The following is a 27,767-nucleotide window of genomic DNA, read 5'->3' as shown; positions in this document are numbered from 1 at the left end:
AGTGTAGAAACTGAGTTGGGGGAATTTTTGCTTGCCTGGTACCAGACGTATTAGGGGAGGGGCATTGTGGATATGAAAATTTAATTCTCTTACCATGTGGTCAAAGATGTTTTCACTTCTCTGTGGCTCCAGAAACTGACTCATCATATTAGAGTTCTGGGATGTTGCTGGTGATAATCTCAAATATATATATATACTTGGTTTTCTGTGATGGAGTGAAACCTGCTTGTATCTGTATCATCATTTTGGAACCAGCGGTCCTTTATACATTTCTAAGTAATTCTGCTTGTTTACCTACCTAAAATTAAGTAAATAGGCTTATGTGTAATTGATAATTTCCACTTCATAGAGCAGTTGGTTGTTGAGCTAAGCAGACTGGCACATTACTTTCTGAGAAATAAATGAATTATGTATGAGAACTTTGGAGCAAGACTTTTCTTTCCTGGTCTTTCAACTTCTTTAGTATCCATTACAAAGGTATTATGAGCTTTATTTGACCCACTTTAGTTGTTTTCTGTCAAGTGAAATAAGTTAAGCAAAGTGAATACTGCAACATTCCGCCTAAGAGAAGTTATGAATGTAACAAGCTAAATATCAAAAAGTCAAAACTTAATTTTAAGTTTCAAACAATTTTGTACACTGTGTAAGTAAAAGCAGATGATAACTACCACAATTTTCTACGTGGCTAATTTTAATGAGACCATTTTTTCTACTTCTTTTGTGAAATTAGTACTAGGATTCCAAAGACAGGAATATTTTTACTCATCACATTTCATATTCTCAACACCATTAGGTATTTTGCATATGCTACTTTGTTTTGTTTCTACAACTGTTGTCTGCAACAAATATTCTTACACCTGAATTAATCAAAACTTCTGGAGTTGAGAGTGTCAGAAATAACTTAGATTAACTTGGGTATAAGGATAGGTTAATTTTTTGGCTTATATACTGACAGGGAAGGCAATGTAAAGCTAAACTGTTAGGGTTTCATAAAGGAAAGTGAGACTTGAAAACCAGTGGTGTTCTCATGTGCAATCTATAAAAAGCAACTCTGATAAGATTAAAAGGAAAAGTAAATTTTGAAAGATATTAGGCATTTTTGGAATCAATGTAGGTTGAGACCCAAGTTTGGAATATGGCAGAAACAAAGACATTTCTGAAAGTCAGAGAGCAATACACTTAGTGTTTTTTGTATCAGGAATGTTCCTCTAGGAAACCACTTCTGTTCTACCAGGATGTAGCTACCTCTTTCTGTTAGGCCTCTGAGCCCAAGCGAAGCCATCATATCCCCTGTGACGTGCATGTATACATCCAGATGGCCTGGAGCAACTGAAGACCCACAAAAGAAGCGAAAATAGCCTTAACTGATGACATTCCACCACTGTGATTTGTTTCTGCCCCACCCTTGCTGATCAATGTATTTTGTAATCTCCTCCACCCTTAAGAAGGTTCTTTATAATTCTCCCCACCCTTGAGAATGTACTCTGTGAGATCCACCCCCTGCCCGCAAAACATTGCTCCTAACTCCACAGCCTATCCCAAAACCTATAAGAACTAATGATAATCCCACCACCCTTTGCTGACTCCTTTTTCGGACTCAGCCCACCTGCACCCAGGTGAAATAAACAGCCTTGTTGCTCACACGAAGCTTGTTTGGTGGTCTCTTCACTTGGACGCACGTGACACTTCCAATTAATGGTCACCACCAACAAATCCGCAAATATATTCTTGCAGTTACTCTGTGTATTCTACACTCTGCACTGACAATGGGAGAGTAGCATCCAATTAGACTAGCCTAGAAGTTGGCCATCTCTCCTGCAGGTTTTTCTCAAGGAAAGAGTATGACTCTCTGTAAGATTGCCTAAAAAGAGGGATTCCGCAAATGAGCAAAGGTGACAGGAGCCTAGAAAACTCCTGAGCTATCTCCCTTTAACCAGCAGTTTTGTCTGTCTCAGTATTGGCAGTATTATTTCCTATATGTCTTTTTTCATTTGTCAGGAAGAAAGACTTTCATCAAGTTGCAAACTGACAAATCCTTCACCAAAGGGAAAATATTTAATTATCTTTTAGGCTTCTTTATAAATTCTGGGAACCTCTTAGATTATGAGTATCAAAATTTCAAGCCCACCTCTGATTTCATGCTAGTTCCCATTTAAGCATCTTCCATTATAAACATTGTTAAGTTGGCCCTAGAATCATTACTCTAAACATATTAGCTTTACACAGTCACCCAAAATTTTATTTTATTCAAGATAGTATTGAATTTAGCAAAGATTAATTAATATTTGTATAGTTATAAGAATGCTAGTTATTAGAGTTGCTATTGAAATTCAGCAGTGTATGGCTATTTTTCAACTGAATTATTCTATCTTCCAACTTCTCTATGAAGAAGAAATATGGTCACATTAGCAACTTAATGTGCCATACCTAAATATTTGATGAAACAATGGAAAATTTATGTTTTCAAAAATGAAATGGAATAATGATTTTAATCAAATCTTCAGAAGTAAACTATTTTATTTATCTGAGCATGTAAAATGTCTGATTAGAAATTTCTAGTCAGCTTATTTTTAATGGAATTAGCCTGATTTTAAAGAAAAAAAAAGTCCTCTAGAAAATGTTAAGTATTGCCTTGATTTCTCAAGTAATAATGTGTAAAATAGTCTTGCTATGACCTTTAATTATTTGGGGGTTATTTATTAAAGACAAAATGTCATTCCAGTGATTAGATAATACTATCAAAGTAATAATTACTTAGGCAGAAATTTGTACGGCAAATTATATAATAGCGTGCTTCTTAGTCGATTTGTGTTGCCATAAAGGAAGGCCTGAGAGTGGGTAATTTATAAAGAAAAGAGGTTTATTTGGCTCATGGTTCTGCAGGTTGTACAGGAAGCATGGTGCTTGTATCTGGTGAGGGCCTCAAGGTGCTTCCACTCATGGTGGAAAGGGAAGGGGAGCTGGCATGTGCAGAGATCATATGGCAACTCAGGAAACAAGAGAGAGAGAGAGGAGGGAAGTGCCAGGCTCCTTTAAACAACCAGCTCTCACAGAAACTACGAGGATGCTATGGGGATGGTACTAAGAAATTCATGAGGGATTCACCGCCTTGCCCAAACCACCTCTCATTAAGGCCCACCTGCAACATTGAGAATCAAATTTCAACATGAGGTTTGGAGGGTCAAATGTCCAAACTCTAGCAGTCATGAAGTAGGTATTTTCATGTACATAATAAGAAAGTCCTATATTTAGGAAGAATTGAATGCAGGAGCAAAGAAACAAGGTAGTAAACACAATGCGTGAAGATGGAATAGTTAAAAGGACAGGTTAGAATTGCCGTTTTGGTATGAGAAATGACTGGAAGCCAGGTGTAAGATGTATCAGTGTAGAAGACATTAGGGTTTTAAAGACTCAATTTATACATAACTGTAGGAAGTAAAAATCAGGGTTTGACAAGATGAGAATGAGAAAATACAATAGAATTTCAAATTTTGTCATCTGTCTACCTAGCATCCTTGTTGGGCTATCTTAAGAACTATGTGTGTTACAGTAGATTGCTAGTCGGATGTGAGGAAGGCTGAAGCCTCAGCCCCGCAATCAGGAATGTGGGCAACCATCTGGTGATAGGCAGTTGTTATACTGTCTGTCTAAAATAATAACTGGTCACAAACAGCGTCAGGGAAAAGCCATCTCCCAATAGCTACAAAAAAACAGAAACTGGTGATCAGCAGCTTCCCGATAAGATCTCAGGAATTAGGTGAGTGGGCTCAAGCATGTGCACTAAGAGGAAAAATGGTGGAGTTTAACCGGTATATGACCTTCTGGGAACATTTGGCTGGTAAGGGAAGAATGCCTCAAGTGAGCATGCGTACAACTCTGGTAAACACGCTGCACATGTGGCCTCTCTCAAGTGCTGGAAAGCCACTGTGCATGCAGACAACTTACCCCAAAGGAAGATTCTGGCCAGGAGAGATGCAGACCCCGGAAGAATACCAACATAGACAACTCCAAGTCAAATGTCAAACTGCATATGAGAGTCTCTCAGGTCACACACTTGGCCCTCTTCCAAGTGTGCTTGACTTCCTTTTGTAACTGCCCTAAGACACTTGAATAAACTTTCACTCCTGCTCTACCACTTGCTTTGCTCTCTCACTCTGCCTTATGTTCCCTTGATCAAATTCTTTCGTCCGAGGAGGCAAGAATTGAGGTTGTCGCCAAGGAAGCAAGAATTGGGTTGACCCATGGGAATTCACCACTGGTAACATGTGCAGATGCCTTTTCTTTAGATGAGATAAGCTTTTGCCTGCAACCCCTACATGTTATGGAAAATTCGAATACCTGCATGCAATTGATTTAATGGGATGATGCTGATATTTAGCCATAAAGCTTCCCAACAGGAAAGCTACTTTCCTGCAATGGTATACATTCCTGAAGTCTTGGCTCCAGCTTACACTACTTTTTGCAATCAGAAGAATTACAAACTGTCAGAAATAGTCTGACTATACCCCAAGAAGTGTTGCTAAAAGTTGAAGTTTATTGCTTCCCATCACAGTCAATATGGTTTCCTTCCTAAGTTTTAATTACCTCTTGGCTTTATTCGAAGTGTTCCTCATACTGACTAATCAGAGCTTCTGTACTGCTCATTTCCCATCCTTATACATTTTCCATACCCCTTGCCTTTTTCACATACAGTTTGGCTCATTTTGATTTGTCTTTTGGCGAGATACTTTTTTTTTCAATAAAAGTCTTTCCTTCTCCTCTTTGCCCATATGTAAGTGATATCATGCCTATAAACCCCAACCTGTGCTTGAGTTGCTGTACTCGGCTTCCTTCATAACAGAGGACCATCTCTCTGAAACTGAAGCTCCAGAGGAACTTTTCTACTACTGATGCTGAGACTGTTTGATTGTTTTATTATACCCTTTCTGTTCTTTTCCATTTTCTACCTAGTCATGCTGCAAGACTATATTTTTGTGCTCTCCTTGCAGTGAGTTGTAATGTTGTAACTGAATTCTGGCCAGTCGGATATAGGCAAAAAATGTCTCTTCAACAACAGCACAGCAACAGCAGCAACAACACATTCCATAATCCTTCATGATCTTTCTCTCACTCTGCTGGCCTAATGCAGGGGAGCTATTGGAGGACCCCAAATCTCTTGGTGATGTCAGATTTACCAGACAGAAGATGTAGGGGTCCTTGCTGACTTGAATTGCACCCTGAAAGTAGAAGAGAAATAAACTTCTCCAGTATTATGGCACTGAGCTTTTAGGTTTGCTACCAAAAGTTATCTTTGTGAATTATATAGCTGAGCACAACTCGGCCAGTAGTCTGGAGCTAGACCTGAAGTTGCTGGTAGACAGACCCTGCACAACTCACTGAACTTGGCTGAACCTTAGCTTCATTAGCTGAAAAATAAGAAGACATAAAGAGAGAGAACATTTACTCTTTCAGCTTATGGTGATGTTATGGACTGAAGGTTTGTGTCACTTTAACCTACCATCCCCTCTACTCCATGGTATTTGGAAGAAGGGCTTTTGGGAAAAAGTTTACATGAAGATGACTCACTGATGATGGCATTATTGGACATATAAGAAGAAGAAGAGAGGCCAGATCTTCCTTTTTTCTCCACCATATGAGAACACAGGAAGAAGGCAGCCGTCTGAAAGCCAGGAAGAGAATGCTCACCAGGAGTCAAATCAGCCAGTACCTTAATCTTAGACTCCTAACTTCCCAGACTCTACAACTGAGAAACAAACGTCTGTTGTTTAAGCCATCCAGTCTATGGTAGTTTGATATGGCAACCTGAACTAAGATGACAAATAAATAATACACAATTACTAATAATATTTAGCACAAGGCCTAGAACACAATAGGTTATCAAATGTGAGTTTCCTTTATTCATTCTGCTTTCCTGATTAAATATTCCAAGTCAAGTATTTTATTACACATTTCCCTGAAATAAGAGTCAAAAATATTTACTTTATTTTTCTTTAAAATTTAACAATTTACCAAACCACATAATTTACACTCTAGTGATTATATTTTTTCTCATTCCTTGCCACTGCCCTATTGCTTTTTATTTTTAATTTTGAAAATAGACTCGGTAGTAAAATTAATAGAAAAAATTTTAAATATCTCTCAACTAGTCACTCATGAATAATAAAAGAATTTTATAGTCAGCATTATAACTTTTATCAAGAAATAGATACTTTATTAACCATTCTACATAATCTGCATTGAAAAAACTATTCCAGGATAACCTGGGATGGTAGCTGCTATCACTCTGGCTTTCTTGATCCACCTGAACTCTTAAAAATGGGAAGATTTAGAAAGTAGACATGCAGATTAAATTTGGCTAAGTATAGTCTTTGCAAAAAAGATTTTTTACTTTTTATTCCATTAGACTGTGAGTAACTTGTAGATCAGCACTATTCTTTACAAGTTTGTCAAAGGAATGAATAAGTGATAGACAGACATATATATTTATACTTTGTTTCCTGTTTCTCTGGCTCCCATGTAACTACATTTTTTAAAAATGCTAATAAACCTTACTTTTTAGAAAAAGTTTAGATGTACAGAAAAATTGTGAAGATAGTAAAGGAAGTTCCCAAAACTCTAAATCCAGTTTACCCTATCACTGAGATCTTCAATTATTATGGTATACTTCTCACTATTAATAAATCAATACTGATACATTGTTGTTAAACAAAACCTACCTTTTATCTAAATTTTCTCAGTTTTTTCCTGTTGTCCTTTATGTGTTCCAAAATTCCATCTAGGATATCACACCGTATTTAGTAATCATCTCTCCTTAGGCTCATCTACACTGTAACAGTTTATTAGCCTTTCCTTGTTTTTGATGATCTTAATTTTAGGGAGTACTGGCCAGCTTATTTTATGGAATGTTCATTAAATTGGATTTGTCTGATGCTTTTGCTACGATTAGATTGCGATTATGGGTTATTGAGAGGAAGACAACAGAGGCTGTCATTTCATGACATCATGTTGACGATGCATACTAACAACCTTCGTTATCACCACTGATGTTAAACTTGCTCACATGGCTGAGATAATGTCTGTCAGATTTCTCCTTTATAAAGTTACTACTTTCTCTCTCTTTCCACACTGCATTCTTGTAAAAGAAGACACTCTGAATAGCACAAACATGAGTGGGGAATTACGCTCTATCCCCTTTAGGGCAGATTATATAAATTATCTATATTCTGCATGTGATATTTGTCTTTTTTGCCCCATTTATTTATAATGAATTATTATTCATCACTTATCTGTATATATGGGTTCATAAATATTGCTTTACTACTTTGGGCTATTATTCTATCCTACTGTCTTTGTTTTATTGCCTAAATTGTTCCAGCTTTGGCCATCGAATGCTTTTTCATTTGAATCTTAAGTGACTTTGTTATACCTCCTACCTCGTGTTTTGCTTTTTGTTGTGTTTTTAGTACTTCTTTACATTTGTTACTACAAAATGCTGTAGGCTCATCTTGTATATTTCCTTTTCCAGCCCCAGAATTAGTAATTTTTTTTATAGGTAGTTAACTATTATGTGGTTGCTTTATAGTGTCAATGGTCTATGTACTTAAGTGTGTTTTTGTGGTAGCTGGTAAAGGTCTTTCCATATTTAGCACTCCCTTCAGGACCTTTTATAAGGCAGGTTTGGTAGACAAGTATTTGCTTGTCTGAAAAGTATATTTTTTCCCTTTGGTTATATAGCTTAGTTTGTCTGGATATGAAATTCTTGGTTGGAGTTTCTTTAAGAATCCTGAATACACACCCTCAGTTTCTTCTGGCTTATAGGGTTTCTGTTGAGCCTGGTGGGAATATGTTTTAACCAATCTTGTCCCTTCTCTCTAACTGCCTTTCATATTTGTTTTTTCATGTCCGCATTGGAGAATCCGATGACTATGTATTTTGGGGATGGTCGTGTGCTATAAGTATCTGGTAGGGATTCTCTCCATTTACTGAATATGAATGTTGGCCTCTCTAACAAGGTTGGGGAAATTTTCATGGACAATATCCTCAAATATATTTTTCAAGTAGTTTGCTCTCTCTCGCTCTCTTTTCTCTCTCAGATGCCAATGAGTCTAGGTTTGGTCTCTTTACGTAATCTCATTTTTCTCAGAGACTTTGTTCATTTTGCCTTATTCTGAATTCTTTATTTCTGTCTGACTGAGTTATTTCAGAAAACCAAGTGTTGAGCTCTAAAATTCTTTCATCAGCTTGGTTGATTCTGCAGCTAATACTTGTGATTGTATTATGAAATTACTGAAATGAGGTTGTTAGCTCTATCAGATCAGTTTGGTTCTTTCTTAAAATGGCCAATCTTTCATCTCCTGTATCATTTTACTAGATTACTTAGATTACTTGGATTGGATTTGTACTTTTTCCTGATTCTCAATCCTATCCGTATTCTAAATTCTATTTGTGTCATTTCAGCCATTTGAGCCTGGTTAAGAACTATTGATTTGGAACTAGTGTGATCATTTGGAGATGAGAAGAAACTCTGGCTTTTTGAGTTGTCAGAGTTCTTGCAATGGTTCTTTCTCAGCTGTATGGGCTGATGTTCCTTTAATCTTTGAAGCTGCTGTACTTGGATAGGCTTTTTTGCTTTTATGTTCTTTGATGCCCTTGGGTATTTGATTGTGGTATAAGGTGTGTTCAGTTGACTGGCTTCATTTCTGGAAGACTGTAGAGGGATAAGACTCAACTCAGCACTTCTGGGCTGCATGCTGTAACTCTGGGGGTTTGTATTGAGCTCCTGGTTTTGTCCTCTGGCCCCTTGAACTTAGGAACCTGGTGCACTGAAGGGGCTGAGATGTTCCCAGTCAGCTGGCCACAACACTCTGAATGATGTTGATGGCTCACTTTGTTGGGGCAGTGGTAGCAGGATTTGTGCTCGCTTGCACATGCCAGCAGTCGCAGCAGTGTGTCAGTGTTCACATGTGTTGTCATGGGTTGGATACCATTAGTAGCAGGGCTGTGGCATTCCTGCAGTTGTTCACATGAGCAGAGGCAGAGCACTGGCAGGAGTGAGGTGGCTGGCATTCGTGGTTGCACTTGTACCAGCCGCAGCAGCAGCAGCAGATTCAGGGCACTGGTGGGTGTGAGACTACCAGCCTCCATGAGTGCATTTGCACTAGTGGCAGTGCAGGGAGGTTGGGGTCACTGGCATCCTTACACGCATTCACCCTGGTAGCTGTGCCTGTGTGGGGAAGGGGAGGTGGTGGGATTGCCAGAGTCTGTGCACATATTGGCGCCTGCAGTTGAGGTGTGGTCTTGTGCCTGTGTGTCAGTGGGGAGAGAAGAGATGGTTTGTTGTGCTTATGCCAGCAGCAAGCAGTGGCACAATGCAGTGCATGTGCACACATACACTGGAGGGGAAAGGGAAGCTAGGTCAGCCTGTGCCATCCACCAGTAACATGATGGGTTATGGCTGTGGTCAAGTTCATGCCAGCAAGCAGGGTGTGGGGGAGGCTGAGGTGGTGGGAGGATGTGGGTGGGCTGGTGCGCTTTGGTGGGGTTCCCTCTACTGCAGCTCTCCAGTGGTCAAGTGTGGTCTGCTGGCAAAACAGCTGTGATGAAGGTCCCTGGGAAGCACCCTGTTTGGCCATCTGAGGCTGTGCTACTAGCAGGCATAACTAGGCTAGGGCCCTAGGAGAAGCCAGCAGACTGGGAGGCACTCTGACTGGACTTGCCCCATCTCATGGGCAAGACTGCTCTGCTCTGTCCAGGTTTGACATTCACGCTAAGGCTTAAGTCTTCTAGAGGAGCATGGTGAGCGTTGGGTACCTGGTATTCCAGGTTGTGCTTCACAACACACATTCCTACACCAAACTCTCTAGGCTCTATACAGACTGAAGTCCTGTCCTTGTCACCTCTCTAAGCAGCTCTCCTTGTAAGCCCAAGTGTCCATGGGGGTCATGGGATCTCCTGCTGCCAGCATTCTGGAGGTCTGTGGCAAGAGTGAGTCACTCCTTACGTGTTCTATTTACCCCTTACCCAGTAGTCACTGGGCGCCATGAACGAGTACTGGTGCTTCTTAGTCCCATGCGGTGTTCCCAGTTTCTTTCCCCTTTAGCCTAGCCTCTGTGTCTTCCCTCCACCCATTCTCAATGTCTTCCCTCCAAAGAACTGCTTGGAGTATGCCAGTCTTCCTGATGTCCCAGTCTCTCAGCAGCAGATGTTCCTCCTGCTGTGTCTCGTTGGTCATCTTGGCTCCCAAAAAGCTCAGCAATTTTTCTAAGGAGGCCTTGGTTGTTCCTTTTGTTTAATAGTGGTATTAGAAACCAAGATCAGGGTGCTGGACGAATTCATGGCTACTGAGTTGTTGCTTCTGGACCCAGTTGAAAGAACAAGAAAATAGATGTGTATATACACATGTATATATTTATACATAAAATCTTCTGAATCTATTTTGACCCAAACATTTCATCCTAATATCCTCAACTCTAATCCCTATATAATTGTTATAATCATTGTAGACACTTCCACTTACTGATCTCTAAACTCCAACTCCAGTGATGGGAAACCTGGCTACTGGTATCTATTATTTATGTACTTAAGTGTTCCATTACGTACTTCTTCTATTTAATTATCTGAATTGTTAAACCTACCTCTATGAGAAATGACTGTATCAGCTAGAATACAGTACTTTTGTATAGTTTTTGTTTTCATAGTTGTTGTTTTAGTTTTATAGATTCCACTCATTTCCAAAGTTTCCTAGGTCACATTTTTCTCTGGCCTTTTCAGTGAGGTTGTTCCATATATTTGAAAAGCAGTACACTGTTTTGCTATTGTCTCCTTACCACATAGGATTCTCCAGACCTTCTAGATTATTTATTTGTAATTTTCCTAAATTAGGGTTCATTCTTTGTGCTATACCATGCTCTCTATTTTAACAAATGCCTAATGCTTTTTGTCCACAATTTCAGTATCAGAGAAAATAGCTTCATCATCCTGAAAATTGCTCTGTGATTCAACTCTTCAGTCTTCTCCTCTTACTGATCTGTTTGTTGCTTGTTTATTGCTTTTTATAGAATGTCATTTCATAGAGTCATGCACTATGCAGTCTTTTCAGGCTTGCTTCTATGAACTAGCAATGGACATTTAAGTTTCATCCTTGTCTTTTGTGGTTAGATAGCTCATCTCAGCTTATTGCTGAATACGCTGCTATTGCATAGATGCACCATAGTTAGTTCACCCATTTACCTACTGAAGTTTATCTTGGTTGCTTATTACTTCTTACAAACTTTTTGGCAATTATGGGTAAACTGATATAGACATTCATTTGTAGGTATTGGTGTGCACATAGTTTTTAATTTTTTTTTTTTTTTTGGTAAATAGGAAGGATATTGCTGAATCATATGTTAAGACTATGTTTACTTTTGTAAGAAACGGCCATACAGGCTTTCAAATTGGTAATATCATTTTTGCATTCCCACCAGCAATGAATAAGAGACTTTGTTGTACAGCATTCTCATCAGAAATTAGTATGGCCAGTGTATTTGGATGATCAAGATTTTTGCTGTGGTTGTTGTTGTTGTCTTGATATTGTCATCATCTTAACGTCAATTTTTAAAAACCGTTCTAATAAGTATATAGTTGTATCAATTTATTATTTTAATTTACAAGCCCCTAAAACATATGATGTTGAACATCTTTTCATTTGATTATTTATCATGTCCATATCCTGTTTCTTTTATGAGGTGTTCATATCTTTTAACCACTTTTAGTTAGTTTGTTTCCTTTTTGTTTATTTTAAGGGATCTTTTTTAAGGAGGGTGGTGCATATTTTGCATACCCGTCCTTTATTAAAAACATGTTTTGCAAAGATTTTTCTCTCAGTTTGTGGCTTATTTTTAAGTTTTCTTACAGCAGAAGTTTTCATTTTAATGAAGTGTAGCATCAGTTTTTTCCCTCTTTCATTGATTATACTTTGAGTGTTGTGTCTAAAAAGTCACTATTATATCCCAAGTCACCTAGATATTCTCCTGTCTTTTATTCTAGAAGTTTTATGTTTAATGGTTAAGTCTATTATTCATTTCAGATTGCTTTTTGTGAAAGGTATAAGGTCAGTGTCTAGATTTATTTTTTTTGAATATGGATGTCTAATTGTTCCAACATGATTGATTTAAAAAAACAAAACTATCCTTTCTTCATAAAATTGGCTTTGCTCCTCTGTCAAAGATGAGTCAACTATATTTGTGCAGTTCTATTTCTGGACTCTATTTTATTACATTGATTGATGTCTCCATTTGTCAATACCATCATATTCATTATTTTTGCTTTATATTTGGTCTTCAAGCCAGGAAGTGTTAGTTCTCCAACTCTTTCTGAAGTATTGTGTTGCTTATCCTAGGCCTTCTGATATTCCACATACACTTTAGAATCAGTTGTTAGTACATACAAAATAGTATATTGGGTTTTTGATTGGGATGGCATTAAATCTATAAATCAAATTTCATTCAATTGACATCTTAATAATATTAAGTCTTCCAATACATAAAAATGAAATATCTCTACATTTATTTATAACTTCTTTGGTTTCTTTAATCAGACCTATGTGGTTTTCTGCATATAAATAATGCACACAATTTGTTAGTTTTATGCCAGTTTTTAAAAATCTGGTGTTATTGTAAATGGTATTATCATTATTTTTACTTCAAATTCCTATTTCTGTGCTGATACAAAAGACTAAGTTTTTATTATTTTTACTTCAAATTCCTATTTCTGTGCTGATACAAAAGACTAATTTTTTCTATATTAACCTTAGATTCAGTGGCCTTGCCATACTTCCTTATTGTTTACAGGAGTCATTTTGATGACTCATCTGCAGTTTTCTAAGTCTTACTTTTGATTCTGTTTACTTTTTCCTTCCCTTCTTTTGTATTTGAACCATCAGAAATGTTCAGTACAATACTGAACTGAATTGGTGAGATGACTTTCTTGCCTTTTCCCTGTTCCTGTTCAATCTCTTACCATTTAGTATGATGTCAGTTTTATTTTTTTATTTTTTTTTATTTTTTTATTTTTTTTTAAATTTATTATTATTATACTTTAAGTTGTAGGGTACATGTGCATAACGTGCAGGTTTGTTACATATGTATACTTGTGCCATGTTGCTGTGCTGCACCCATCAACTCGTCATTTACATCAGGTATAACTCCCAATGCAATCCCTCCCACCTCCCCCCTCCCCATGATAGGCCCCGGTGTGTGATGTTCCCCTTCCCGAGTCCAAGTGATCACATTGTTCAGTTCCCACCTATGAGTGAGAACATGCGGTGTTTGGTTTTCTGTTCTTGTGATAGTTTGCTAAGAATGATGGTTTCCAGCTGCATCCATGTCCCTACAAAGGACACAAACTCATCCTTTTTGATGGCTGCATAGTATTCCGTGGTGTATATGTGCCACATTTTCTTAATCCAATCTGTCACTGATGGACATTTGGGTTGATTCCCAGTCTTTGCTATTGTGAATAGTGCCACAATGAACATACGTGTGCATGTGTCTTTATAGCAGCATGATTTATAATCCTTTGGGTATATACCCAGTAATGGGATGGCTGGGTCATATGGTACATCTAGTTCTAGATCCTTGAGGAATCGCCATACTGTTTTCCATAATGGTTGAACTAGTTTACAATCCCACCAACAGTGTAAAAGTGTTCCTATTTCTCCACATCCTCTCCAGCACCTGTTGTTTCCTGACTTTTTAATGATCGCCATTCTAACTGGTCTGAGATGGTATCTCATTGTGGTTTTGATTTGCATTTCTCTGATGGCCAGTGATGATGAGCATTTTTTCATGTGTCTGTTGGCTGTATGAATGTCTTCTTTTGAGAAATGTCTGTTCATATCCTTTGCCCACTTTTTGATGGGGTTGTTTGTTTTTTTCTTGTAAATTTGTTTGAGTTCTTTGTAGGTTCTGGATATTAGCCCTTTGTCAGATGAGTAGATTGCAAAAATGTTCTCCCATTCTGTAGGTTGCCTGTTCACTCTGATGGTAGTTTCTTTTGCTGTGCAGAAGCTCTTTAGTTTAATGAGATCCCATTTGTCAATTTTGGCTTTTGCTGCTGTTGCTTTTGGTGTTTTAGACATGAAGTCTTTGCCCATGCCTATGTCCTGAATGGTACTACCTAGGTTTTCCTCTAGGATTTTTATGGTATTAGGTCTAACATTTAAGTCTCTAATCCATCTTGAATTAATTTTCGTATAAGGAGTAAGGAAAGGATCCAGTTTCAGCTTTCTACTTATGGCTAGCTAATTTTCCCAGCACCATTTATTAAATAGGGAATCCTTTCCCCATTTCTTGTTTCTCTCAGGTTTGTCAAAGATCAGATGGCTGTAGATGTGTGGTATTATTTCTGAGGACTCTGTTCTGTTCCATTGGTCTATATCTCTGTTTTGGTACCAGTACCATGCTGTTTTGGTTACTGTAGCCTTGTAGTATAGTTTGAAGTCAGGTAGCATGATGCCTCCAGCTTTGTTCTTTTGACTTAGGATTGTCTTGGAGATGCGGGCTCTTTTTTGGTTCCATATGAACTTTAAAGCAGTTTTTTCCAATTCTGTGAAGAAACTCATTGGTAGCTTGATGGGGATGGTATTGAATCTATAAATTACCTTGGGCAGTATGGCCATTTTCACGATATTGATTCTTCCTATCCATGAGCTTGGTATGTTCTTCCATTTGTTTGTGTCCTCTTTGATTTCACTGAGCAGTGGTTTGTAGTTCTCCTTGAAGAGGTCCTTTACATCCCTTGTAAGTTGGATTCCTAGGTATTTTATTCTCTTTGAAGCAATTGTGAATGGAAGTTCATTCCTGATTTGGCTCTCTGTTTGTCTGTTACTGGTGTATAAGAATGCTTGTGATTTTTGCACATTAATTTTGTATCCTGAGACTTTGCTGAAGTTGCTTATCAGCTTAAGGAGATTTTGGGCTGAGACAATGGGGTTTTCTAAATATACAATCATGTCATCTGCAAACAGGGACAGTTTGACTTCTTCTTTTCCTAACTGAATACCCTTGATTTCTTTCTCTTGCCTAATTGCCCTAGCCAGAACTTCCAACACTATGTTGAATAGGAGTGGTGAGAGAGGGCATCCCTGTCTTGTGCCAGTTTTCAAAGGGAATTTTTCCAGTTTTTGCCCATTCAGTATGATATTGGCTGTGGGTTTGTCATAAATAGCTCTTATTATTTTGAGGTACGTTCCATCAATACCGAATTTATTGAGCGTTTTTAGCATGAAGGGCTGTTGAATTTTGTCAAAAGCCTTTTCTGCATCTATTGAGATAATCATGTAGTTCCTGTCTTTGGTTCTGTTTATATGCTGGATTATGTTTATTGATTTGCGAATGTTGAACCAGCCTTGCATCCCAGGGATGAAGCCCACTTGATCATGGTGGATAAGCTTTTTGGTGTGTTGCTGAATCTGGTTTGCCAGTATTTTATTGAGGATTTTTGCATCGATGTTCATCAGGGATATTGGTCTAAAATTCTCTTTTTTTGTTGTGTCTCTGCCAGGCTTTGGTATCAGGATGATGTTGGCCTCATAAAATGAGTTAGGGAGGATTCCCTCTTTTTCTATTGATTGGAATAGTTTCAGAAGGAATGGTACCAACTCCTCCTTGTACCTCTGGTAGAATTCAGCTGTGAATCCATCTGGTCCTGGACTTTTTTTGGTTGGTAGGCTATTAATTATTGCCTCAATTTCAGAGCCTGCTATTGGTCTATTCAGGGATTCAACTTCTTCCTGGTTTAGTCTTGGAAGAGTGTAAGTGTCCAGGAAATTATCCATTTCTTCTAGATTTTCCAGTTTATTTGCATAGAGGTGTTTATAGTATTCTCTGATGGTAGTTTGTATTTCTGTGGGGTCGGTGGTGATATCCCCTTTATCATTTTTAATTGCGTCGATTTGATTCTTCTCTCTTTTCTTCTTTATTAGTCTTGCTAGTGGTCTGTCAATTTTGTTGATCTTTTCAAAAAACCAACTCCTGGATTCATTGATTTTTTGGAGAGTTTTTTGTGTCTCTATCTCCTTCAGTTCTGCTCTGATCTTAGTTATTTCTTGCCTTCTGCTAGCTTTCGAATGTGTTTGCTCTTGCTTCTCTAGTTCTTTTAATTGCGATGTTAGAGTGTCAATTTTAGATCTTTCCTGCTTTCTCTTGTGGGCATTTAGTGCTATAAATTTCCCTCTACACACTGCTTTAAATGTGTCCCAGAGATTCTGGTATGTTGTATCTTTGTTCTCATTGGTTTCAAAGAACATCTTTATTTCTGCCTTCATTTCGTTATGTACCCAGTAGTCATTCAGGAGCAGGTTGTTCAGTTTCCATGTAGTTGAGAGGTTTGGATTGAGTTTCTTAGTCCTGAGTTCTAGTTTGATTGCACTGTGGTCTGAGAGACAGTTTGTTATAATTTCTATTCTTGTACATTTGCTGAGGAGTGCTTTACTTCCAATTACGTGGTCGATTTTGGAGTAAGTACGATGTGGTGCTGAGAAGAATGTATATTCTGTTGATTTGGGGTGGAGAGTTCTATAGATGTCTATTAGGTCTGCTTGCTGCAGAGATGAGTTCAATTCCTGGATATCCTTGTTAACTTTCTGTCTCGTTGATCTGTCTAATGTTGACAGTGGAGTGTTGAAGTCTCCCATTATTATTGTATGGGAGTCTAAGTCTCTTTGTAAGTCTCTAAGGACTTGCTTGATGAATCTGGGTGCTCCTGTATTGGGTGCATATATATTTAGGATAGTTAGCTCTTCCTGTTGAATTGATCCCTTTACCATTATGTAATGGCCTTCTTTGTCTCTTTTGATCTTTGATGGTTTAAAGTCTGTTTTATCAGAGACTAGTATTGCAACCCCTGCTTTTTTTTGTTCTCCATTTGCTTGGTAAATCTTCCTCCATCCCTTTATTTTGAGTCTATGTATGTCTCTGCGTGTGAGATGGGTCTCCTGAATACAGCAGACTGATGGGTCTTGACTCTTTATCCAGTTTGCCAGTCTGTGTCTTTTAATTGGAGCATTTAGTCCATTTACATTTAAGGTTAAGATTGTTATGTGTGAGCTTGATCCTGCCATTATGATATTAACTGGTTATTTTGCTCGTTAGTTGATGCAGTTTCTTCCTAGCCTCGATGGTCTTTACATTTTGGCATGTTTTTGCAATGGCTAGTACCGGTTGTTCCTTTCCATGTTTAGTGCTTCCTTCAGGGTCTCTTGTAAGGCAGGCCTAGTGGTGACAAAATCTCTAAGCATTTGCTTATCTGTAAAGGATTTTATTTCTCCTTCACTTATGAAACTTAGTTTGGCTGGATATGAAATTCTGGGTTTAAAATTCTTTTCTTTAAGAATGTTGAATATTGGCCCCCACTCTCTTCTGGCTTGGAGAGTTTCTGCCGAGAGATCTGCTGTTAGTCTGATGGGCTTCCCTTTGTGAGTAACCCGACCTTTCTCTCTGGCTGCCCTTAAGATTTTTTCCTTCATTTCAACTTTGGTGAATCTGGCAATTATGTGTCTTGGAGTTGCTCTTCTCGAGGAGTATCTTTGTGGCGTTCTCTGTATTTCCTGGATTTGAATGTTGGCCTGCCCTACTAGGTTGGGGAAGTTCTCCTGGATGATATCCTGAAGAGTGTTTTCCAACTTGGTTCCATTTTCCCCCTCACTTTCAGGCACCCCAATCAGACGTAGATTTGGTCTTTTTACATAATCCCATACTTCTTGCAGGCTTTGTTCATTTCTTTTTCTTTTTTCTTTTGGTTTCTCTTCTCACTTCATTTCATTCATTTGATCCTCAATCGCTGATACTCTTTCTTCCAGTTGATCGAGTCGGTTACTGAAGCTTGTGCATTTGTCACGTATTTCTTGTGTCATGGTTTTCATCTCTTTCATTTCGTTTAGGACCTTCTCTGCATTAATTACTCTAGCCATCAATTCTTCCACTTTTTTTTCAAGATTTTTAGTTTCTTTGCGCTGGGTACGTAATTCCTCCTTTAGCTCTGAGAAATTTGATGGACTGAAGCCTTCTTCTCTCATCTCGTGAAAGTCATTCTCCGTCCAGCTTTGATCCGTTGCTGGCTATGAGCTGCGCTCCTTTGCCGGGGGAGATGTGCTCTTATTTTTGGAATTTCCAGCTTTTCTGCCCTGCTTTTTCCCCATCTTTGTGGTTTTATCTGCCTCTGGTCTTTGATGATGGTGATGTACTGATGGGGTTTTGGTGTAGGTGTCCTTCCTGTTTGATAGTTTTCCTTCTAACAGTCAGGACCCTCAGCCGTAGGTCTGTTGGAGATTGCTTGAGGTCCACTCCAGACCCTGTTTGCCTGGGTATCAGCAGCAGAGGCTGCAGAAGATAGAATATTTCTGAACAGCGAGTGTACCTGTCTGATTCTTGCTTTGGAAGCTTCCTCTCAGGGGTGTACTCCACCCTGTGAGGTGTGGGGTGTCAGACTGCCCCTAGTGGGGGATGTCTCCCAGTTAGGCTACTCAGGGGTCAGGGACCCACTTGAGCAGGGAGTCTGTCCCTTCTCAGATCTCAACCTCCGTGTTGGGAGATCCACTGCTCTCTTCAAAGCTGTCAGACAGAGTCGTTTGCGTCTGCAGAGGTTTCGGCTGCGTTTGGTATTGCCCTGTCCCCAGAGGTGGAGTCTACAGAGACAGGCAGGTTTCCTTGAGCTGCTGTGAGCTCCACCCAGTTCGAGCTTCCCAGCAGCTTTGTTTACCTACTTAAGCCTCAGCAATGGCGGGCGCCCCTCCCCCAGCCTCGCTGCTGCCTTGCAGGTAGATCACAGACTGCTGTGCTAGCAATGAGGGAGGCTCCGTGGGTGTGGGACCCTCCCGGCCAGGTGTGGGATATGATCTCCTGGTGTGCCTGTTTGCTTAAAGCGCAGTATTGGGGTGGGAGTTACCCGATTTTCCAGGTGTTGTGTGTCTCAGTTCCCCTGGCTAGGAAAAGGGATTCCCTTCCCCTTTGCGCTTCCCAGGTGAGGCAATGCCTCGCCCTGCTTCAGCTCTCGCTGGTCGGGCTGCAGCAGCTGACCAGCACCGATCGTCCGGCACTCCCCAGTGAGATGAACCCAGTACCTCAGTTGAAAATGCAGAAATCACCGGTGTTCTGTGTCGCTCGCGCTGGGAGTTGGAGACTGGAGCTGTTCCTATTCGGCCATCTTGCTCCGCCCACCCCAGTTTTGTTTAATTTTTGTTCATTTGTTTGTTTCTCGGTAAATGTTCTTTGTTAAATCAGGAATGTTTGCCTTCATTATTAATTTGCTGAGACTTTTAAAAATAAATTATTGTCAATTTTTAAAAATAACTGACGTAATCATATACATTTTCCTCCCTTATCCTGTTCACATAGCTCATTGCAATGATTAATTTATGAATTCTCAACCAGCCTTGCATACCTGGAATAAATCCCACTTGTTGGAGGTATATAATTATTTTTATGTTTTCTGTGATTTGATTTGCTTATATTTCACTGACAATTTTTGCATCCATGTTCATGGGAGATATAGATATGTATATTTCCTTTCTTATAATGCCTTTGTCTTGCTTCAGTATTAGGATACTGCTGGTCTCATACATTGATTTAAGAAGTTGTCTCTCTGTTTCTGGTTTCTGGACAATATTGTGGAGAATTGGGATTATTTCTTCAATAAATGTTTGGTAGAATTCACCAGTGAAACGATCTGAGTAGGGGGCTTTATTTTTTTGGAAGGTTATAAATTATTCATTGAATTTTATAAAAAGACACAGGCCTATTCAGATTATATATTTAACCACATTCAAGTTTTGGCATTTTATGTCTTTTAAGAAATTGATCAATTGTATTTATTTATTTATTTATTTATTTATTTATTTATTTTTAAGACGGAGTCTTTGCTCTGTCCCCCAGGCTGGAGTGCAGTGGCGCTATGTCGGCTCACTACAAGCTCCGCCTCCTGGGTTTACGCCATTCTCCTGCCTCAGCCTCCCGAGTAGCTGGGACTACAGGCGCCTGCCACCTCGCCCGGCTGGTTTTTTGTACTTTTAGTAGAGACGTGGTTTCACTGTGTCAGCCAGGATGGTCTCGATCTCCTGACCTTGTGATCCGCCCGTCTCGGCCTCCCAAAGTGCTGGGATTACAGGCGTGAGCCACCGCGCCCGGCCCGATCAATTGTATTTAAATAATAAAATTTAAAGTCATGGAGTTTTTTGTAACATTCCATTGTTATTCATTTAATATCCATAGGGCCATTAATGATCTATCCCCCTCTCAGTTCTGGTATTTATAACTTGTATCTTCTCTTTTTTATTCTTGGTTAGCCAAGTTTACATTTATCAATTTTATTTATTTGTTTAAAGAATCAACTTTTGGGTTTATCTATTTCTTTTACTGTTTTCTGTTCATTAATGTCTTTTATTTCTGCTCTTTTATTGCTTTCTGCATGGTTTAGGTCGAGTTTTGCTAGTTTTCTAAAGTGAAAACTTTTACATTTTTTGTTTGAGATCTTTATTCTTCTGTAATACATGCATTGGATGCAATAAATTTCCCTCTAGTCTTTAATTTTGTTATATCTCACAAATTTTGATAAGTTGTAAATTCATTTTCACTTAGTTCAATATATATTCTTATATATTATATCTAGTACATTATACATAATGTGAAAATTGTATAGAACATATTAACATATCTTAATTCTTTTCTGTTATGTATATGTTTTTTAGAAGTTTTTTTTTTAATCTCCAAATATTTAGGAAATTTCCATATATCTTTCTCTTTTTTATTTTTAGTTTAATTCCATTGTAGTCCAAGAACATACTTTATAGCTTCTTTCTTATAAGTTTGTTAATGTGTATTTTATTTGCCATAATACATTCTATGATGCTGAATATTACCTGAGAAGCTTGGGAGAAATGTTGATTGTGTTATTGCTGAATGGAATATTCCAAGAAATGTTAATTAGATTAAGTTGATTGATAGTGCTGGAGAAACCAACTATTCCCTTAATGTTTTTCTGCCTTCCTATTATATCAATTCCTGAAAGAGGCATGGTAAAGTCTTCAACTATAATACTGTATTTTTCTATTTATCTTCACAATTCCATCAGTTTTCATTTCACATATTTTATCACAATTCTATCAGTTTTCATCTCACATATTTTAATACTCTGTTGTTAGGTGCATACACCTTTAGGATTGTTAGGTGCATATACCTTTAGGGTTGTTAGGTACATACACCTTTAGGATTATAATGCATTTTTGGAGAACTGAACTTTTTGGAGAATTGAATTATTATATTAATGCCATACTTATCCCTGGCAATTTTTCATATCCTGAGATTTGCTTTGTGTGCAACTAATACAGATACTCCAGCTCTATTACATCAGCGTTAGTATGGAATATCTTTCTTGATTCCCTTACACTTAATGTATCCTAATATTTGAATTTAAGTTAATTTCTTGAAAATACCATATAGTTGGCTATTCTCATCCACCTTGACTGTCTTTTAATTATTATTTCATATTATCTATATAATAAGTGATTATTGGCATATTTGGATTAATATATATTATATTTTTGACTATTTATTTGTTACACTTCTTTGTTTCTTTCCAACCCTCAACTTTTAATGTCATCTCTGCTTCTGATTAATCATTTTATATGATTCTATTTAATCTAATTTCTTAGCATACCAAGATATTTTTATTTTTAGTCATTACCCTGGAGCTTGCAATATACATTTTTAACTAAGCCTATCTTCCTATGAAACTGTAACTCTTCACATGAAAAAATATATTCTATTCTTTCATCTATTATTTTCAGATGTTTCTTCTTTATTTATGTAGATTTAAGTTCCAGATATTTTTTATTTAAATCTTCCTTAAAGAAGTTTTTGGAAATTTTTTGCAGGACAGTTCTACTGGCATGGAGTTCCCTCAGTTTTTGTTTGTCATAGAAAGGCTTTATTGTCCGTTCACTTTGGAAGGATAATTTTATTGGTATAGCATTCTAGGTAGGAGGGTTGTTTTTATCCCCAAACTTTAAATATTTAATTCTACTCTTTTCTTGCTGGCATAACTTCTGAAAACGCATTCAGTGTAATGGTTTTTCCTCTAACTCTATTGGTAAGTAAATGGTTTATTCCCTGTCTTCTGTCACAATATTTCTTTGTCTCGGGTTTCTATAGTTTGCATATGATATGACTCTTTTTAAAAAATCCTTCTTGGTGTTTTCTGAGCTTACTGAATCTGTAGTTTGGTGTTTGTCATTCATTTCGAAAAACTCAGTCATTATTACTTCAAACATTTCTTCCGCTGTGCTCTTTGGTTTCCTGCTTCTACTATTCCACTTGCATGTCTGTTAGACATTTTGAAATCATCCCACTGTGCTTGGAAATCTGCTCTTTTTTTAATTGCATGTTGGAAGGTTTCTATTGGATTATCTCAAGCTCTCTCATTCATCTCTCAGTCATATGCATTCTACTGATAAATCTATGAAAGTTCTCATTTCCATGTTTTGTTCTGATTTTTAGCTTTTCTTTGAAACTTTATTATACTTTTCATCTCTCTGAATGCCTACTGTTACTTCTTATTCCTGGTTCTTTGTTTACACTGTATATTCAATTTTTCGCTTTAATGTAGCTCTTTTTTACATATATGTCACACACCTATTATGCCAGTGTACTCCATACTAAGGGTATGGAGAACATGATCTACGCACATCTCACTCTGATATAATTTATTTTTTTCTCTCTCTCTCTCTCTGCGTATGCGCATGCACACACGTGAGCATTGTGTATTAGAGTTGGAAGACATAAAGACAAAAAATGATAACCATATGAATGCAAGCTAATGTCAGAAAATAATATACGTTAGGAAGAAATTGTACCATGTTGGTTTGTTACTGAGAGAGTCTTGTGCAAGAGTTCTTTATAATGTGTAATCATTCAAGAATATCATTGTGAGGAGATGACTTTGCGCTGAAATAAAATTCTTTAGAAGAATCCAATCATTTGAAGAATCGAGGAAAAACATTCCAAGCAGAGGATAAGAATGAGCCCGATCTATTTAAAAAGAAGAAAAAATCCCCATGTGAGTTGCTAGAACATAGCAAATGCAGTAAAGCATGGTATATAAGATGAGATTTTCAGAGCGTACTGGACGAAGATAAAATAGGGACTTGGAAATAAGGTGATTGCATTTTTATCGTATGTAGGAGGGCAGTAACTGGGAAGGTTTAAATATGTATGTGGAGAGGCTGCAGTTTTCTTAACTGATTCACATATTTGTTACCACTAATAAAAGAAACACTCTCCTATCTGTTACCTCTTAGGTTAGATGCCTACATTTGCCTCCATAAAAATATGAACTTTGCCAGGCGCAGTGGCTCATGCGTGTAATCCCAGCACTTTGGGAGGCCAAAGTGGTGGGTCACCTGAAGTCAGGAGCTCCATACTAGCCTGGCCAACATGGTGAAACCCTGCCTGTACTAAAAGTCCAAAAATTAGCCGGGTGTGGTGGTGGGCGTCTGTAATCACAGCTACTCCGGAGACTGAGGCAGGAAAATCCCTTGAACCCAGGAAGCGGAGGTTGCAGTGAGCGGAGATTGTGCCACTGCACTCCAGCCTGGGCGACAAGCGTGAGACTCTGTCAAAAAACAAAACAAAACAAAAAAACAAAAAACAAAAACAAACAAACAAAAAGCTTGATGAACTTGATTCTAAGATAAGTTTATTCTTTCCAAATCTCTAAAACTGGCTTAGTGCTTGCATACTAAGTGATAATAAATGCCTATTCTTTCAGTTAAATAAGTAAATTTACTTAATTACATAGACAGATTTCTTACACTAATAGAAGATGAAAGAGACATAAAAGTGATTTGTTCATTCATATCCTGAGATGATGGAGGATATGCCACCATAGCTTGCATACCTTGTTCAGTGCTAACTATCAGCATGAACAGGTGAGCTGATTCTTTGCTTAAGAATATTATTATCCATGGTTTTCTCCAAAGCCATCTACTACTGTCAGCCCGGAAGGTCTGAGATTCCCAGCAAATGGATTTTGTGAGAATCACTTATTATCAAAAGCAAAAAATAAATTAAAGGTTAATTAATCCAGTTCTCCAAGCAGTTTGAAGTTGCCTAACACTAACCTACTTTGGTGATTTTACACTTCTATCATAAGGGAGTTTGCTGTCTCCTAAGACAGCCAATACTATTTCTAATATGAGTGCTTGGCAAGTAGCCATATATGGGCCTCCTAAAAAAAATTAGTAAAGAACTCATGCTAGTATTAAGTAACTTTAAATTTGAGAATAATTTCCTTATAATGAGCCTAATTTATTATTGAATTATATATTTGTGTCTTATTCCTGTCTACTGTGGACATAAAGTTCAAGTCCAATCTCTAGCTACTCTGCACATACCATTTTATGAAGATTTCTATTTCTTTCCATATAATTCTAGTGAATGACTCATGGGCACTCTTCAATATGGGACACCACGAAAAGAATATAGTTATCTTGATGAGCTTGTGCAGTCTTCAGATGTTCTGGAAATTTTTGTGCCTTTAAGAGGGATGAAGTTCCTGCCTGGTTTTTGAAAGAATAAATAATGCTGGACTGAAGCAGTGCTTGTGCAGTCATTGTGGTGACATTGAAAACAACCATGGCCTTGGAGCCAGACACACCTAGTTCAAGTTCTGGAGCTATACCTTATTAATTCTGCAAGTGAGATCAAGGCACTTATTCTTTCAGAACTTCATGGACAATATGAAAAATGAAGACTTGTTTACTTGGCCATTTGTAGGAGCAATAGATACTAACATAGTTTTAAAATTGTAATATTCACACACAAAATATTTTTACCTTTGTCAACATTGTCATTATTTTTTTGGTCATTGATTTCTCATGAAACAGCGAAATGAAGCAGATTTTGAAAACAGTAGAGTGACTAGGAAGTAGTAAAAGGGGCATTGAAAGGTGGTGTAAATTGTAGGACATAATTAATGAATTAAAAACATATATTACCTCCTTCGTGGTTTGCCAAAATGCAGAACAATCCCCATGTGGTCGTTTTTTGGTTATAACCACCTTACCATCTCTTGATCTGTTATTTTTTCACCCAGTGTGTGGTATGAGGCAAAACTAAAATATTTGTTTTCCTTGACAATCCTGAGCTATGAACAAGAATAATTTTTGCTTATTTTAAAAATGTGGAGGCTGGGCACAGTGTCTCATGCCTGTCATCCCAGCACTTTGGAAGGCTGGGGCAGGTGGATCACGATGTCACAAGATGGAGACCATCCTGGCTAACATGGTGAAACCCCATCTCTACAAAACATACAAAAAATTAGCCAGATGTGGTGGTGGGTGCCTGTAGTCCCAGCTACTCAGGAGGTGAGGCAGGAGAAAGGCTTGAACCTGGGAGGCGGAGGTTGTAGTGAGCTGAGATCTCACCACTAAACTCCAGCCTGCCTACAGAGTGAGACTCGGTCTCAAAAAAAAAAAAAAAAAGTGGAAACTAGGGTTTTAGCATCTAGAAAATAAATATATGCAGTCACAAATTTTGTGTTAGAGATGAGCTGGAATCCAATTCAAAAATACAGAGAATTTATTTTCACGCTTGTGCCAAAGCTCCTTTCCCTATACAACATGGCTTCTCGCCAAATGTAGGTCATTTGATGCTCCATTTAATCCCATCGGTTTTTTAATATGTCAGTTTCTTACAGTCCAAAACAGCTAGAAACTCATGTGTAAGACTGTCTATGTGCTACTGACACATTCAAAATCCCCTAGGTTTCAATAACCCTTTTTCATCCTGAGGGCAGAGTAATGCAATCACAACAGTTAAGCAGGGAACATATCTATCCCAACCTGGAAAAAAAAAAAACAGTGAATTCTGGTTTAAACATCTATTGCACAGAATAAATGTTTGGACACATTCTAATTACATAAAGAATGTCACATTGCTCTAATAAGCTATCATTCCACTCTGGTTTTAGATACATAATTTAAAAAGTGAAAGGGTGAACTACCTACAACCCACGGGTGCTGTTTCTCTAGCCATTGTTATGGTAGTAGTGATAATCTGTTGGACTCCTTTAGGGAATACAGGCATAGTTTGGTTCAGTAGCATTATCAGCAATGCTAAAAGGAATAGTCCTTCAAAGGAGAGAGATTTCTTATACATCTGTGTGTGCACATGTATCACGTACTATTAGCGCATAATCATTCCACTACAGAATATGGCTTCCATTTTAGAGAGTAGAAAGAAGGTTTGAGTCTGATTCTCTGCCAACTAGTGACCATTTCATGAACTGGAAGGCACGAAAGGGGCCACAGAAAGTCTAGGAGAAGAGGCTACACTAACTTTTACCGGTCCATTAAAGGCCATCTACTAATCTTAAAAGAAAAAGAAAAAGAAAAAAAAAATGCAATGCTTCTTTTCTTCCTAGAAACATTGTCCAACAATGTGCCTATGATTTTACCATTAGCGTGGCAAAATCATGACTTTGCTTTGGGAAAAGCAATGTTGCATAGTGCTGGAAGGGCCATTTGGCTTTTGCCTCCAAGAAACATGAGTTTTGTGGCCAAGTGCTCCAGCTCAGGGCATCAAATAGTCATACTAAAGCATGTTAGAGTTTCTCATGCATCACTTCAAAATCTTCTTAGTCATTCATAGTTTCTGTGACAACTGATTTAAGTAGGCCTTGACTAGTTTCGTGGAGGAGCAACATGAACAGCACATTGTCTTGGTTCTATGTTGTAAATATTTTTGTTTCATACTCGGGTTTCATTTGATGTGTAAAGATGGGACTGTCATAGAAAAAGTCTCTTCAAGCATTCATGTGCAACCTGGAAGTGCAGGCTCATGGATCCACCCTTGGCCGATGGGAACAAAATCTGATAGAAATTTTCCCCCTATTATTCCCCAGGCAGCAAATTTTGACATATGTTTCATAAAGCTCTTCAAAAATTCCCAGTGGGACTGGTCACTGGTTATTCATACTAGTGGCCAACTTGATCATTTATCCTTGTATTGGCTTTTTTTCCTTCTCTGTGCCACTGACCTGCCCTATATTCCTATTCCCTGGTATCATATTACCAAATAAATCACCTTCCATAAACATTTTTTCTCAGATCCCGGAAGAAGACACTTGCTTTAAGTCTCTGTTCCTTGAAGTATGGTCTGTGTAACATCAGTATTGGCATCACCCGGGAGTCTGTTAGAGAGATAAGCCTTAAGGAGTATCCTGGACCTAGAGAATTATAACCTGCATTTCAGGAAGATCTTAGATGCTCATTAAAACCTGGAAACTTTGCCTTAAAATTCAAATATCATAGCAATTTGTATCAGATGACAAATTCAAATGCATCAGAGGCCAAATTATTTAAGTGAGTTAAGTTGACTGTCAGACAACAGAGAATACTGGAGTCTTCAAATTGGAAAGCATCCCTACTGTGCTGAAGGGTGAAGCTACCACATGAGTATTGAAAACTGGAACCATACAGTAACACAAGTCTCACTTCTTGCAAAGTGTTCTAGAGACACAGCAAATAGAAGCTATAAGCACTCTGTGGGCCCAACAAAGCCACCTAGAGGTTGTATATAACTTAAAGGCTCCCACATAGCCTCCTTCTCTCTAGACATTTAAGCTATTGTACTTATGAGGCACCAGCAAGTGAAGGGACAGCAGAAATGGACAATCCAGGAATTTTGCAAAGGTATCTTGCTAAATCTCAACTTTCTTCCATTTTAAACTTACTA

This window comes from Macaca mulatta, chromosome 20, assembly GCF_049350105.2.
Source record: "Macaca mulatta isolate MMU2019108-1 chromosome 20, T2T-MMU8v2.0, whole genome shotgun sequence".
Lineage (NCBI taxonomy): Eukaryota > Metazoa > Chordata > Mammalia > Primates > Cercopithecidae > Macaca > Macaca mulatta.
This window is presented reverse-complemented; position numbering follows the sequence as displayed.